This window comes from Triticum urartu, chromosome 4 (assembly GCF_003073215.2).
Source record: "Triticum urartu cultivar G1812 chromosome 4, Tu2.1, whole genome shotgun sequence".
In the NCBI taxonomy this organism is placed as follows: Eukaryota; Viridiplantae; Streptophyta; class Magnoliopsida; order Poales; family Poaceae; genus Triticum; species Triticum urartu.
This window is the reverse complement of record NC_053025.1, coordinates 105,813,820-105,829,159: the sequence shown is the minus strand read 5'-3', so window position 1 is coordinate 105,829,159 and position 15,340 is coordinate 105,813,820. Positions and strand designations below refer to the sequence as shown.

The 15,340-nt window shown below is 45.6% G+C and overlaps 1 long non-coding RNA gene across 1 annotated transcript; it reads right to left on the bottom strand.

Moving 5' to 3' along the window:
• Positions 1-317: 317 nt before the first annotated feature.
• Positions 318-1,703, bottom strand: LOC125550905. Its single transcript, XR_007302019.1, has 2 exons — positions 1,109-1,703; positions 318-974 (listed from the first exon to the last, which is right to left on the bottom strand). It is a non-coding gene; the product is annotated as an uncharacterized LOC125550905 (long non-coding RNA).
• Positions 1,704-15,340: the final 13,637 nt, after the last annotated feature.

Below are 15,340 nucleotides of genomic sequence, written 5' to 3'. Positions count from 1 at the left end.
GCACGGTGGTGTTGAGTTCTTGAAGGGATCTCTTTCGACGATCGAGAGGTTGGCAATTTTCTAGATGAAGAAGAATCATCGCGGAAGGATTTACGTTGTTTCGAAGACGCACGGTTGCCAACGTGAATCGCCGAGATCCGCAGGAGTGTTTCCACCACACACAAAGTATATTACAGGAATCCATCAAAATCGTCGGGTCACCAATGGTATAAACCCACACGCGTAATCATCAGTACACACTGTTGCTGCTACTTCCATGAGCATGGAGCGAAGATCGAAGGAAAAACACTACTTCAAGTAATAAGTACGCGTGATCAGATCTCAAGGTGATATAATCTCACTAGTACTGATCCTAGTATGGTTCTAGTTTTTTATTCCATCCATGGACGGAAACCAGCGTCCGGTTGCAATTTGCTTGATCCGATCTGCTCAAAAAAAGAAAAAGAAAAGAAAAGAAGGGAGTTGTCAGATCAACCACGACCCGGAAGAGGATAGGGTCGTGGGCACGGACTTCGTCGCTGCTCGGGGCCGGCTCTCGCCTTGCGCCTCTGCCTCCAGCCGGTCGTTGCTCCGGGCTGGCTCCGGCAACGCTGTGCGTCGAGCGGCTGCCTCCACCTCTCCGCCTGTGTCCGCCGGTGTGGTTCTTAGAGCCGGCGCCTCGCCTGGCCAGTGCCCCCTCACGCTGAGCCGCCCGATCCCGAGTCGCCGCCGAGCTCACCTTCGCCTGCTGCGGCGAGCCGCCCCGGCCGAGGGCAGCCTGTGAAGCGCCGCCCGGGCCCCCCCTCGAGCGCTTCTTCTGCCTCCGTTGTTCAGCGTCGCGGCGTTTTGCCTCGCCCTCACAGCAGGAGAGCCGCCGTACTGCCGGGCTGCTAAGTCACCGTCGCCGTCGCGCTTGTGTCTCGAAGCCGCCTGATGCCTCTGCTTGCGAGCAGCCCCTGCGCACCTTCCGTTGGGTTGCCGCCGTGTCACCTCTCCTTTGAGCAATAGTTCAAGACCGAGTCAATTTACACGCAGGAGCCGAGGCATTTTGAGTTTATGGCTACTGCTGCCACTTCCCAGCCACAGGGCATCATCTATCAAACAAAATTGCTGTTGCTACATCCCCTACCTGGAATCACACCCCTGTGCTAAGTCGCCGGCGCTTCTCCGCCTCCACGGCCGAGCACCGAGCCGCCGGCCACTGCCCAACGCGTGCGTCGCCATGGCTCAGCACGACTTGCTCTGCTTCGAGCAAGCTTCTCTATGGTTCTGTACTATGGCTGAGAAGAGGATGCGGCCGGCCTGCTCAACTGACTGCAAAAGACATGATACGTCGATCATTATCGGGATTGAACAGTAAAAGAAAGAAGCAAATAGCTTGTTCGTCAGGAAGGAACAAAGCTCAAACAGTTTAGCACCCGTGGTCATCTACTAGTAGTAGTATGTGCACGCCTCTCAAGATCAAGTTGATTTTCTCAAACTCATCAGAGATCACGTGGTGGAGAAATCAATACTACTATGGACGCGCAAAGATCATCTGTCATCCGATTAAATCAGGTGCTATCCGTCCGATAATTTGCACATATTTATTCTTTCCAAAAACAATATTCTGGTTTATGTGCAGGATAATGATTCATTATAAAGGTGGCGTCATACTGTGCCGATGGAGTGTGTGTTAGCATCATCATGCACTGACGTCCGCCCCTGTTTATTGTTGCAGCTCGATCTACATCAACTCGTTGGGACTATGCCTAAGATTGACTCGCCGTCCGCGCGGCTTACCGCGAATCAGCAATTAACCCGTCCGTCTGCACCGGCTTACCATGCAAAGGCCGTTTCCCCCGTCTGTGCCGGTTTACAACACCACAGACAAATCACCCGTCCGCCCCCGCGGCTGGTTCACCAGACTGCACTGGCTTACAACGCCGTGACCGACTCATCTATCTCACCTCTGATGCTGCAGTCGTTTTACTGTCCGCCCTGCGGTCCGGCCTATTCAACGTGCCGAGTTGACTAACGGACACCGCTGAGGATCATAAAGACATCAGGTGATATCTGTCCAGACTATTTTAAATAGCACGTATCAACTTTTTTCTTTTGAGAACAATTACTCCGGGTTATGATATTATTTATGCAGGACATTTGGTCACTACAAGAGCGGTAGCGACTCGCCCGCGTCCATATTTCCTCTAATGTTGCGGTTGTTTTTTCTGTCTGCCTCCGTGGTTTGGTGTATATCAACATAATGCGGCTAACTTGCCCATTCGCACGGTTCACCGTGTCGCTTCATCGTGGTGGTCAACTGATCATCAACTCTACGGCGGATAAATTCTGGCCTGATATATCAGGTGAGATCCATCCAGTATATTTTTTATTGCTTTCTTTAAAAGAGCAATTACTCTGGCTTGCAAGTTCTCTAGTGCAGGACAAGTTATATCACTGAGATGTTAAATGACTCATACCGTTTTATATCACGGTCAAATATGAAGAATCTCAAGACAACTCCTCGAGTTGTCTTAAGACTCGGGGGCTACAATGACATGACTCGGCGAAATTGGCCGGTGTCAGTGAATTCAAGAACTCCGGGTCATTGGAGGGAAGATAACCCAGTTCCGGAGGCTACCGTTATATTGGTGAAAAATTTAAAAGCCGTCCGAAAATTTCCGGCTTAAAAAAGTGATTGACAATCATAGAGGTCCGGCTCAATAAAAGAACTCCGTGTTATCACGAAGGATTCCGGTTCAAAATCCGGTTCAAGGTAAATCTGTCTCTCACAAAGCATTGAAGCTCAATATCCGGTTTAAAATCTGGTCCACAAAGCTCGGAAGCTTTTAATATTCGGCTCAACGCCTGGTTCAAGAGGAATTCATTACTCACAAGTTCAAATTCTCAGAAAAATTAAAGGGACCAAAGAGAGTCTGTTGCAAAACACAGCTCAAACATAGGTACCCCGTTTCAATGATCATTTGGGGGCTTCCTGTTCAAACATAGGTCGTATTCTAACCAAAGAGAACATAGCTGTCGGTACTCTCTTGATCGGCACAATGCCAAACTCACTAGGGGCTTCTTGATCGTATTCGAATCATAGCTTAACCCCTTTTGGGTCCGACTTGGATCGTATTCGAATCAGGGTCATTAAAAACCACTCAAGGTCATTTGGGGGCTTCTTGTTCAAACATAGGTCGTATTCGAACCAAAGAGAACATAGCTGTCGGTACCCTCTTGATCGGCGCAACACCAAAGCCACTCGGGGCTACATGATCGTATTCGAATCCTAGCTTAACCCCTTTGGTCCGGTTTACTGATCGTATTCGAATCAGAAGCCTCAAATTATTCTTTCTATTTTGCTTAAGTTTTTTGAAAACAGTCTTTTGGGTTTGTCTTGAGACTTTTTGTTCATATCTGAAGCATATATGTGGTTTCGATTAACCCGACTTGACTTTGGATGATAAGTCGCCATATATGACAATCATAAACATTTGGAAGTTTTTGGCTTCTAAAGATGGGATTATCACCCTTACTGCACAGGTATCCTAAACCGGTAGTACGATTCAATATCACAGGAACCGATTTTTCAAACCGGGTTATATTATTAAAATCTTTAATAGCCAACATGGCTGGATTTTTTATTATGGTTATCAATAACCAATATTACGATTGAGGTTTTCAAAGTCGCTTCAGCGCAATGGATATTATTTTATCAATGGATATAATTTATTCTACAATGGAAGGAATAGTCCCGAGTCGCTGCAGGCTTACGACCCGGCATTTGGGGGCTATATTATTCAAGTTGAGATTACATCAAATATGCAAGTCCCATGTCACTGCCAGCATGCACCATGAACTTGGGGGCTAATGCAAAGTCATTTTTTATTGGCCTTATTATTGAAGACCCGACTCATCACATCATAATGAGCCGGCCCTTGGGGGCTACCAATTCTCCTGTCAAAAATTATATTGAAGGTACACAAGTTTTATTACATTATATTGAAGGGTCCAATGCTCAGTTGGTAAAACACAAAGCTCTTAACCTTGTGGACGTGGGTTCAAGCCCCATGATGGGGGTTACATCATATGATGTTCTTTTCAAAAGAAGTATATATAAAGTCCCAGCTCAATATTATCTTACTGAGCCGGCCCTTGGGGGCTACACGTTGTTGTTCAAGTCTATATGATCATATTTATAAGTCCCTGCTCATTATTGCATAATGACCCGGCCCTTGGGGCTACACTGGTTGAAGTTTTTTAATGAGTATAAGGCAATTACAAGTCCCAGGTTGGTGCAAGCATGACAACCCGGCACTTGGGGGCTACATATATGGAGTATTCAGTCTTTACTAGTGACTAAGATGAACAACATGGATTTCTTCAAAGTGGTTGTATTTATATTGAAGCAAGTCTTAAGTCATCACTTTGTTTCTGCTCAAGACTTGGGGGCTACAGGTAATACGGATATAAGGGAGAAAAATCTTCAAATTCTCAGTTTGAGTAAATCAGATTGACCCAGCGTCAGCAACAATTATGACCCGGTGCTATCAATATTTACAAACCGGATATTTTGGCAATGATAAACCGGCAAGTTCTACAAGCCGGCTGAAACTCAGATGAGTTTTTCAAGACCAATATTTTTTAAGCCGGCGCTTTGGAAGCTGATTCAAGTGGATTATTTCTTACAATATTTCTCTATAAGATACTAATATCTACAAATTGCTCTGAAGCTGGCCTATTGACCCGAATTTCTCAAAAGAAGTATCCGGATTTTTTACATTGACAAAATTGAAACATATCTGCTAAGGGAGATTTGCTATGAGATTATGGACATGTATATATCAACAAGGAAATGACAAGGACTTAAGGATGATCATGTGCCGGCTTACAAAATATTTAACCTGGAGCACAACCTGTCAAATTTGTTCTTGTGTTTATATCACAGATTAGTTTAACATGCATAAATCCAAATTAAACTAGGGGCTAATATCGGGGATATACCCCGCGGTGTAACCCGGCAGGATGTATGACCCGGATGGATCTTGGCGACTCACTGGTGACCCACCCGGAGCTTGGCAACTCACGGGTAACCCGCCCGATCTTGGCGGCTCATTAGTGACCCGGCGGTTGTTATAGATGGATGACAAGGCCCAAGGCCCAGAAGACCAGCTCATGTTATGGTGGGCCGGCTTAAGAGGAAAGGCATAAGGAATATTATCCTACAAAGGAAACAAGACTAGGACTCCACTTGTAATAGAGTAGTCCTAATCCTACTAGGACTAATCATGTAACCCGCCCCTTCAATATATATATATATATATATATAAGGAGGGGCAGGGCTCCCCAAAGAGGGACAAGGGACAAGAAACAATCTCTAGGGCTAGACACAAAGGGGGGGCCGGCTTATGCGGCGACTCTCTCATGAGCATAATGAGATCTAGCCACAAATAGCATGTAGGGCTATTCCGGACGATGTTTCCCGGGGCCCGAAGCTGTCTAAATCCTTGTCTTGTGTTGCGTCTCTCGATTCCGCTCAACCCCTCTCAAGCTACTACAAAGATGCATTGGCCTCAGGACTAAGTCCTCACACTAGGACATCTGCCGTGACACTTTCACGACATGCGCCGAACTATACTTATAAAAAGTGTTCGGACTTTTGTTGCCATAGTGTGGGGTGCTGTGCAGCCCCTGGCGAACATGAAAATGCACCAAAGTGTACGGGTGCTACCTGATAGGATTATCCACAAGGGAGCTGGAAAAAAAGAAAGAAAACAGAAAAGGTACGAAGGTAAAAAGCTGGAGTCCTACAACTGCAGCCGCAAACTATTCTCATTGCAATTTAATTAGTACGTCAAAGTGCATTAATACAGGTAGTGCGATAAGCAACATGCTATTTGATGGGCTATTGTCCTGGAGGGGTCCCGCGTTGTTGCGGATCACTGTGCGAAAGACATTATCTTTGAATGAATGTATGCGAGCTCCCTCTGCCTTGTATGATAAAACAAAGTGTTTTATGCAATATAATGATTATTATGTTTTTAAATTTTTACTTCCTGTGCGGCCGTGTTGTATGAAATCTGAGGGTTAACCAGTCATTGGCTTCTGCCCCCACGTAGGTAGTACGGGGCTATTCGGGATGGAATCTAAACAATCTTGATCCAATTAGATGGTCCTTGAAGGAGTTGTTTAGCGCAACGAACCAGGCAACCAGACTATGCGGCTGTAACGCCCTCACTTAGCCATAGGAGTGCGACAATAGAAACATGGGCGCAACCCCTAGGGGCATGCATAGTAGTAATGTGCTTCGAGGGCTAATAGACTTTCACAATAAGTATGTGAGTTCTTTATGACTAATGTGCATCCATGGGTTATACGCACTCTCACCTTTACGCCATTTGCTAGCCTCTCCGGTACCATGCATTGCCCTTTCTCACCTCGGAATGTGGTGCAAACTTCGCCGATGCAACCAAACCCCGTGATATGATATGCTCTATCACACATAAACCTCCTTATATCTTCCTCAAAATAGCCACCATACCTACCTATCATTGCATTTCCATAGCCATTCCGAGATATATTGTCATGCAACTTCCACCTTCCGTTATTATGACACACATCATCATTGTCATATTGCTTTGCATGCTCTTATAGCTGACATAGTATTTGTGCCTCAACCACCACTCATCATTTTTTATACATGTTACACTAGATCATTGCACATCCTGGTACACTGCCAGAGACATTCATAGAGAGTCGTATTTTGTTCTAGTATCGACTTGTAATTTTGAGTTGTAAGTAAATAGAAGTGTGATGATCATCATTCATTATTAGAGCATTGTCCTAAGTGTGGAGATAAAAATAAATAAAATAGGCCAAAAAGAGCCCACCAAAAATATGAGAGAAAAAGAGAGAAGGGGCAATGTTGCTACCTTTTTCCACACTTGTGCTTCAAAGTAGCACTATGTTTTTCATATAGAGAGTCTCCTATGTAGTCACTTTCATATAAGTTGTGGGAATTTTTCATTATAGAACTTGGCTTGTATCTTCCGATAATGGGCTTCCTCAAATTCCCAAGGTCTTCTAGAGCAAGCAAGTTGTATGCACACCCATTTAGTTTTCATTTCGAGCTTTCATACACTTATAGCTACTAGTGCATCCGTTGAATGGAAATCCCTACTCCTTGCATTGACAACAATTGATGGGCATCTCCATAGCCCGTTGATTAGCCTCGTCAATCTGAGACTTTCCCCTTTTTTCTCCATATCAATCTCTACCACCATACTCTGTTCCACCCATAATGCTATATTCATGCCTTGCACTCATGTATTGTGTGGTGGTTGAAAAAGCTAAAGTGCATTAAAAAGTATGACCAATTGCTTGACTGACACCGGTGTAGTGCATGATTTATACTTTGTGTTAAGAAGATGGAGCATGACAAGGCTATACGATTTTGTAGGGATAGCGTTCTTTAGCATTTTTATTTTGAAAGGCATGATTGTTTGTTGGTATGCCAAGTATTGATGTCTTTGTGTCAAATTATAGACTATCGCTTTGAATCATTTGGATCTAAATATTCATACCATAAAAGAAAGATTACATGATGAACATATTAGGTAGCATTCCACATCAAAAAAAATGTTTTTTTCATTTACCTACTCGAGGAGGAGCAGGAACTAAGCTTGGGGATGCTTGATACGTCTCCAACGTATCTGTAATTTGTTTCATTTACCAACTCAAGGACGAGTAGGAATTAATCTCGGGAGGCACGCCCCTAGGCTTGTGTGCCCCTTGTGGCACCTCTTGACCTAATTACACCTCTATAAATTCCCAAACATTCCCAATACATCCGAGAGACACCCAAAATACTTTTTCCCGGCCTCAAATTTTTGTTCTTCCGCAATCCAATTTGGAGGCCTTTTCTGATACTCTGTCGAAGGGGGAATCGATCACGGAGGGCTTCTACATCAACCTTGCTGCCCTTCCGATGATGTATGAGTAGTATAGCATAGACCTATGGGTCCATAGCTAGTAGCTAGATGACTTCTTCTCTCTCTTTGATCTTCAATACAATGTTCTCCTCGATGTTCTTGGAGATGTATTCGATGTAATCTTCTTTCGCGGTTTGTTGGGATCCGATGAATTGTGGGTTTATGATTAGATTATTCATGAGAAATATTTGAGTCCTTTCTGAATTCTTATATGCATGATTGTTATAGCTTTGTATTTCTCTATGATCTATCTGTGTGGTTTGGCCAACTAGATTGATTTATCTTGCAATGGGAGATGTGCTTTGTAATGGGTTCAATCTTGCGGTGCTCTATATCCCAATGACAAAGTAGGGGACAAGACACGTATTTTTATTGTAGTCATTAAGGGGAAAATGATGAGGTTTATTCATATTAGTTGAATTTACTTTGTCTACATCATGTCATCTTGCTTAAGGCATTACTCTGTTCTTATGAACTTAATACTCTAGATGCATGTTGGATAGTGGTCGATGTGTGGAGTAATAGTAGTAGATGCAGGCAGGAGTTGGTCTACTTGTCTCGGATGTGATGCCTATATACATGATCATTGCCTTGAATATCATCATAACTATGCGCTTTTCTATCAGTTGCCAACATTAATTTGTTTACCTATCGTATGCTTTTTGTTCGAGAGAGAAGCCTCTAGTGAAAACTATGGCCTCGGGGTCTACATTTATCATATATTAAAATCCAAGAGTACCTTGCTGCAATTTATTTACTGTTCTTTTATTTTGTGTTTTTGTTTATCTATATACCATTATCAGATTTGATCCTTGCAATTATCCGTCGAGGGGATTGACAACCCCCTTGATCACGTTGGGTGCAAGTATTTGTTCTTTTGTGTGTAGGTGGTTTTCATGTGGTTCTCCTACTGGATTGATAATCTTGATTCTTAACTAAGGAAAATACTTATCTCTACTGTACTGCATCATCCTCTCCTCTTTGAGAAAATCCCAGCACAGCTTACAAGTAATAAGAGCGCCTGCTTTTTTAAAGAAGGCCATCATGCCTAGCTTTATTGAATCACAAAAGTGTTTACATCGTCTATGAGCTTGCCAATAAAAAAGTCACGAGGCTCGTCCAACCAAGTAATATTATACTTATTATAAAAAGTATAGTTAGCTAGCACATGAGCCGCTTGATTACATGAATGAAAACAATGCTTAAACATGACCTTCCCAGTTGCAGTACCTATGTCCACACATTCTGCAAATAGTGATGCAGCTTCATCTCTGAGGATAGCAGCTGTCGCACAACTTCCTTCATTCGCAAAGAAAGCAACTTCAACGTTTAATTTTGTAAATCTTGGGTCTGGCTTGCATCGTTTTGTTTCATGCATATCATGCGATCTTGCTATAGCGGCCTAGAAGTTTCTTGCTATAGAAAGAACCGAGATTGGACATCTCCATGAAGGTGGCATCAGTTCATTATGTGTCTCTTGCCACCCAATCCACCAAAGATATTAGCCACCCGCTGCAAGAGCTTCTTTAAAATTTATACTTGGGTGTATAAGCAAATGGTTGTCCGGTAGTGAAAGTAAATGCTCAAAAATAACCGGACCGGATCTATCCACTGGCAGTGAGTGGTCAATGATATCCATCATACCTAGTCTGGTCCACAAGTCCCTCGCATGCACACACTGAAACAGGAGGTGTCAGATGTCGCGCCTTGGTGGCAGAATGGACAGGCGTTGTTTGAGCCAACGTACATATTAGTTAGGATGGCTCTTAAAAGAATGATCCCTCATAACACTCTCCAATAGAAAATATGAACTTTACGTGGAACTGATAATTTCCAAAGAGAGAGCGCCTGCGTTGATTTGGGCCAGCTCGCGCGCGTTAACATGAGTATAGTAGGTTCGACTAGGTCAGTTCGGTTCGATTGGAGTGGACCGGTTCGCTACAGTACAAAAACAAAACCCAAGGAAAAAAAAGAACCATGGAAGTGGAATGTGCAACCAACATCAAAACTGGGGGAAAACTAAAATGAGATAAAAATTGTCAAATTTGCCTAAATTGAATATAAATTGAGAATTTTCACTACACTAAATGATACCCCACACGTTGTTGCGGGAATACTTTACAACATGTTTCATTGTAATTCATTGTATGAAACATGAATATTTGAAGTAATAATATAAAAGGCTAAAACTTAAAATACATATAATTTATTATGTTTGATTACTATATAGTTGTTAAATATTTTTAAAATATATATACCATAATAGAATGAAAATTCTCATGTATGTTTGCATATTGAGATGGGTCTTTTTTCATGCATGCCATGATGAAGTGGCATTCTTGCATGTTGAAAGATTATGGTAGTGGGGGTGGACCTTTTCTCATGCATGTTATGCGATGATGTGACATGCTTGCATGTTGAGAGAAATAGTTAATGGGGTATAGCTATTTAGATATATGCCACAAACATACAACTTGTGGGTAAAAGTTGAAATTCACTCTTAAGTTATTCATATTCATACGGTGCATCGTCTGTATGTAAAATGTTATATTGAGCCTTGCCAAAACATTACAATTAGTAAAATTATGCCTGAAGTAGCATTCTATGTACTTGATTAGTACGACCATGTTGCCTAAAAATTACGTCCTGCTTATCTCTAATTTATCCACCCGGAATATTTTTCTCTAATTTCGCTCATGTGTTGGACTGGAATGACACAAATCAGTTCTATTCGTCTATGGGGCATGCTAGGCAGATCCATCGGTTCATGAGCTGTCCTGACATTATCCAATGGCGCCCTTTGTCGCTGTCAAAATCGACCGATCTCGGGTAGGGGGTCCCAAACTATGCGTCTGAGGATCGAGGGTAACAAGGGACAAGGGGGACACAATTTTTACCCAGGTTCAGGCCCTCTTAATGGAGGTAAAACCCTACGTCCTGCTTGATTGTATTTGATGAGTATAGGGGGTTACAAGAGTTGATCTACCTCGAGATCGTAATGGCTAAACCCTAGCTGTCTAGCCTATGAGAATTCGGATAGCCTCTACGGACTAAACCCTCCGGTTTATATACACACTAGAGGGACCTATGGTTGTACAGAGTCGGTGGGAAGGAAATAACATATCCGGATACCAATCTTGCCATCCATGCATAGGGGAGTCCTATCCAGACACGGGGGGGGGGGGGGGGGGAGTCTTCTGCTTGTATCTTCACGACCCATCAGTCCGACCCATATCGAATAACCCGGACACCCGAGGACCCCTTAATCCAGGACTCCCTCAGTAGCCCCTGAACCAGTCTTCGATGACAATGTGTTCGGCACGCGAATTGTCTTCGACATTGGAAGGCAGGTTCCTCCTCCTGAATACTTTAAAACAGTTCCCTGAACAAAGGAACTGTATCCGGCTCTGTATAATTGTTACAACCCTTAGTCACGAAGGCAAGATATCCAAATAAAACAATGTCTCTTCATTGACAACTTTTTCAGCGAAACGTCATATCTGGATCTTTAACATTTCAAACCGTTTTCACACCTCCCGCTTCGCATTTCGAGGCATAGCCTCCATTGGCGCGTCTTGTCAAAATAGAGATCGTGCCCGCCTATTACGGGATCCTCACCAATACTGTTTTGGGTAATCCAACCGTGCCATTCGCACAATCTCTTCGGGAACTGGCGAATTTTAAGGCTTGAGGGGGGGGTTGGTATTTCACCGCCTATATAAGAGGATAAAGATTCCTTATTTTTCTCCCATGCCTTTCTCCTAGCTCTTGCCTTCCCTTCCTTTGTGGTCCAGCACCCAAAACCTCAATCTTTCCCACCAACCTCCCCAGCCATGTCTAGATCTAGTTCTAAGGGTAAGTGGGAGGCCTCCTCCATCACTGAGAAGGACGTCAAGGAGCTCCGGGGCGCGGGGTATATGTCTGCGGACATCGTGCACAGGCTCCTCAACAAGGGTGTGGTCATGCCTACCCCTAAGCCCGGGCGAGAGAGTATTGTTCATACCCCACTTCCTCTGCGGGCTAGGGTTTCCTCTTCACCCCTTCGTTCGTGGCCTCATGTTTTATTATGGGCTGGATTTCCATGATCTAGCCCCAAACTCCTTTCTCCACATATCGGCGTTCATCGTCGTGTGCGAGGCTCTCCTCCGCATCCCACCACACTTCAGCTTATGGCTGAAGGTTTTTAATCAAAGCTGAAGGTGGTCGACGGGCAGCACGTGGACTGCGGCGGGGCATGGTGAGCAAACTCCTCAACACCGTCTGGCCCAAAGGGGCGTTCGTGGAGACGGTCAAGGTGTGGCAATAGGAGTGGTTCTACATCACCGAACCCCGTAATGCCAACTGGGCAGCCACACCGATTTCAGATCCGGACCCCCCACCAGGCTCACCTCCTGCACAGTTAAAGGCCTCGATTGGGGGTCCATGGCGGATGTGCAGATGCTGCAAAAGCGCATCACCAACATGATAGGAAAAAACATCAGTCTCACAGATGCGATTCAGGTGATGCTATTCCGCCGGACCCTCCCTTGCCAGCTCTGGGCCTCTCATATGTGGGAGTTTAATCTGGAGGAGCCACGGACCTTGAAGCACTTCTTCGGCACGACGCATGAAGACATTTGGAAGTTTCTCTTCAAGGCCCAAAAAACATGGCCAAAGAAGACTGAAGACATTGGTCTCGACATCGAGAATCCGGCCTTGCCAGTAAGCATGATTTTCCTGAGTACTTATTCGATAAATAAGTTTAGATATAATGTATTGCATGTTCTTCGTACAGGGCATGACGGCTAAGGCGGAGCGGATCAAGTGTCCTGCTCTGCTGCCCGAAGACCCAGCCACACCCAAGCTGATAGAGATGCTGGTCCCGGCGCCCTATCAGGCACCAGAGAAGAAGGCTAAGAAGAAGAAGGGCAAGGAGACCAAGAGCAGCCCCCGCCACAAAGGTCCTGCGGACGCTACGTCCAGAGAGACGGAAGCCCCCTCCTCCCATGAGGGAGACGGGGAAGAGGAAGAGGAGGAGGAGGTAGAGAGTGACTCCCCCTGCAAGGGGAGGAAGAAGAAGAGGGCGGCCACCGTAGACCCATAGTGGGAGGCAGCCAAGAGGGGGAAGATGACCCTCCAGGACAGTTCAGACTTAGATGCCAAACTGGTCCCCAAAAAACCTCCTAGAGTGAAGCCCCTGGCCGAATTGTAAGTGTTTAGATACTTACTATTTATCTTTCATTCTTCCTATTTTCATCACATAAGTTATCATGTTATGCATCTTTCAGCCCTCCCCGTGATCTTTCGAACACTTCGCTATCGGAGGGGAGTTCTCTGCCACTTGAAATGGTAGAGAGCGAGACGCCGCCACGAGCCCCCTCACCAACCATCATGGATGATATCGAGGTGTTATCCCGAAGGACCTCTCCAGGCCATGGAGGGGCGGGCAAGGTTGTTGAGAAGGCACCCGAGGGTAATACCTTGGTCGTCGAAGACATAGGGGAGGTTACCCCTATGGAAACCAACGGTGGGGATCGTCAACAATTCGGGCCCCAGCCGGACACTCTCCCGGAGACCAATGTGGCTCTGGGATCGGGTGAGCAGCGCCCTTCGAAGGAGGGGGGAGCACCAGCTCCATCGGCGACCTCCACTAATCCGGAGGCGCCGAACACTCTAGTGGAAGCACTCCAACGTGCTTCCATCGTGGAGGAGCACCGCACCCTGATGGGTGCGGTAGTAGAGAAGGTTCAGTCCGCCAAGAGCGGACTGAACGAAGCTTTTGCCAGCCTACTAACAGGATTCGAGGTATGTGACGTAATGCTCTAGACGCTTTTTTCATATAAAGGAATATACTTGTGCATAGATAGTAGCCCCTGTGACTCTGCCTGGTTTTGAGAAAAGCCAGACAGAGGATCCACATAGTATTCGGAAGAGCTAACATACTTGTCTATTTTGTAACAGGCTTCCCTGTTGGCGGCAACCGCCCAGGCCATCGAAGTTTCCGAACTCAATCGGAAACTGAAGTTGGCCGATGAAGAAATCGACCGCGTTAACAAGCAGTTCGAAGAGACGCAAGGTATGCGTATTTAAAAGTTTGGTTGTATATCATAAGCGATAGGTATATTCAGAGATGAACTCATGAAATGCTTTTTGTTTATGGGCATAGTTGGTGCAGCCGAGGTCGAGACCCTCAAATGCGCCCTTGCCCAAGCCCAAAATGAGGCGAAGGCAAACAAGGCAGCCACTGACAAAGCGGCTGCAGAGCTGAAGACCGAACAGGCCGCCCGCCGACAAGATGAAGCCCGAGTGGCCGAGGTCGAGCGGGAGCTAAAGGATTCCATTCTCAATTGCGAGGGTTTGGAGGAGAAGGCTTCGGCTCAATCGTCCGAACTGGCCAAAGCTCTTCAAGATGCTAAGGCGGCACGGGTCGAGTCCCAAAGTGCTCGCGAGGAGATCCACCAGACGAAGCATATAGAGGCTGGTAAAGCCTTTATTTTGCAGAGTATTTTTGGTGGTCAGCGGTATGCGTTAATCACGCGGCTGTGGAGTTCTCCAGATGCATTTGCGGATCTTCCGAGGAGTGCCGCTCATGCCGCACAGTTCTTCCGAGCCCAGGAGGGGAACTCGACCGAGAAGCTGTTCTGATCGCAGTTTCTTGCACCGGAGCATCCAACGCCTCTGAACGACCAGATGAAGCAGCTGATGGAGCTGCATAGGATGGCCGGCCTAGCCATGAAGGACCTAATAGTCTAGTTGTGGCCAGCCGAACCAATTCCTAACAGCTACTTTGGTTTGGTGAGGTGACTCGTCGATGCGCTGCCTCGAGTTGAAGTTGTGAAGCGTCGGCGTGCATAGAGGGTGCCCGGATGGCCTTTTCCCATGTCAAGATGCATTGGGCGAAGATGAAAGCCACCGATGTGGCGACAGCAGGCCCGCCCGAAAGCAAGGACCACCGCAAGCCGGAGAGGTACTTTGAAGACGTCCTAGCGGGTGCCCGAATAGTAGAGGGCCAATGCTCAAAGGATGTTATTTTTTAGTAGATGTATCCAAGTTGTAAAAACTGTGTTTGTGAACCCAGGCTTGTAATATATTGATGCCTTTGATCTTAATTTATTTTCCTCCTGTGCGACCGTTTAATTCTGAAAGTTTGCCAGTCGTCGGCCTCGGCCCCCATATAGATACTACGGGGGTGTTCGGCATGGCGCGTTAACACACTTTATCCAACGTCTTGGTTCGTGAAGGAGGTGTACGCGAAGTGAACTAGGCAATCGGACTATGCGGCTTTATTACATTCACTTAGCCATAGGAGTTTGACGGTGAAGCTAAATATTATCCCCTTGTACGTGTGCGGCAATCCGAACTAGGGTGCCTTTCCCACATGGCTGGATTGGGACCAACCCCTCGTA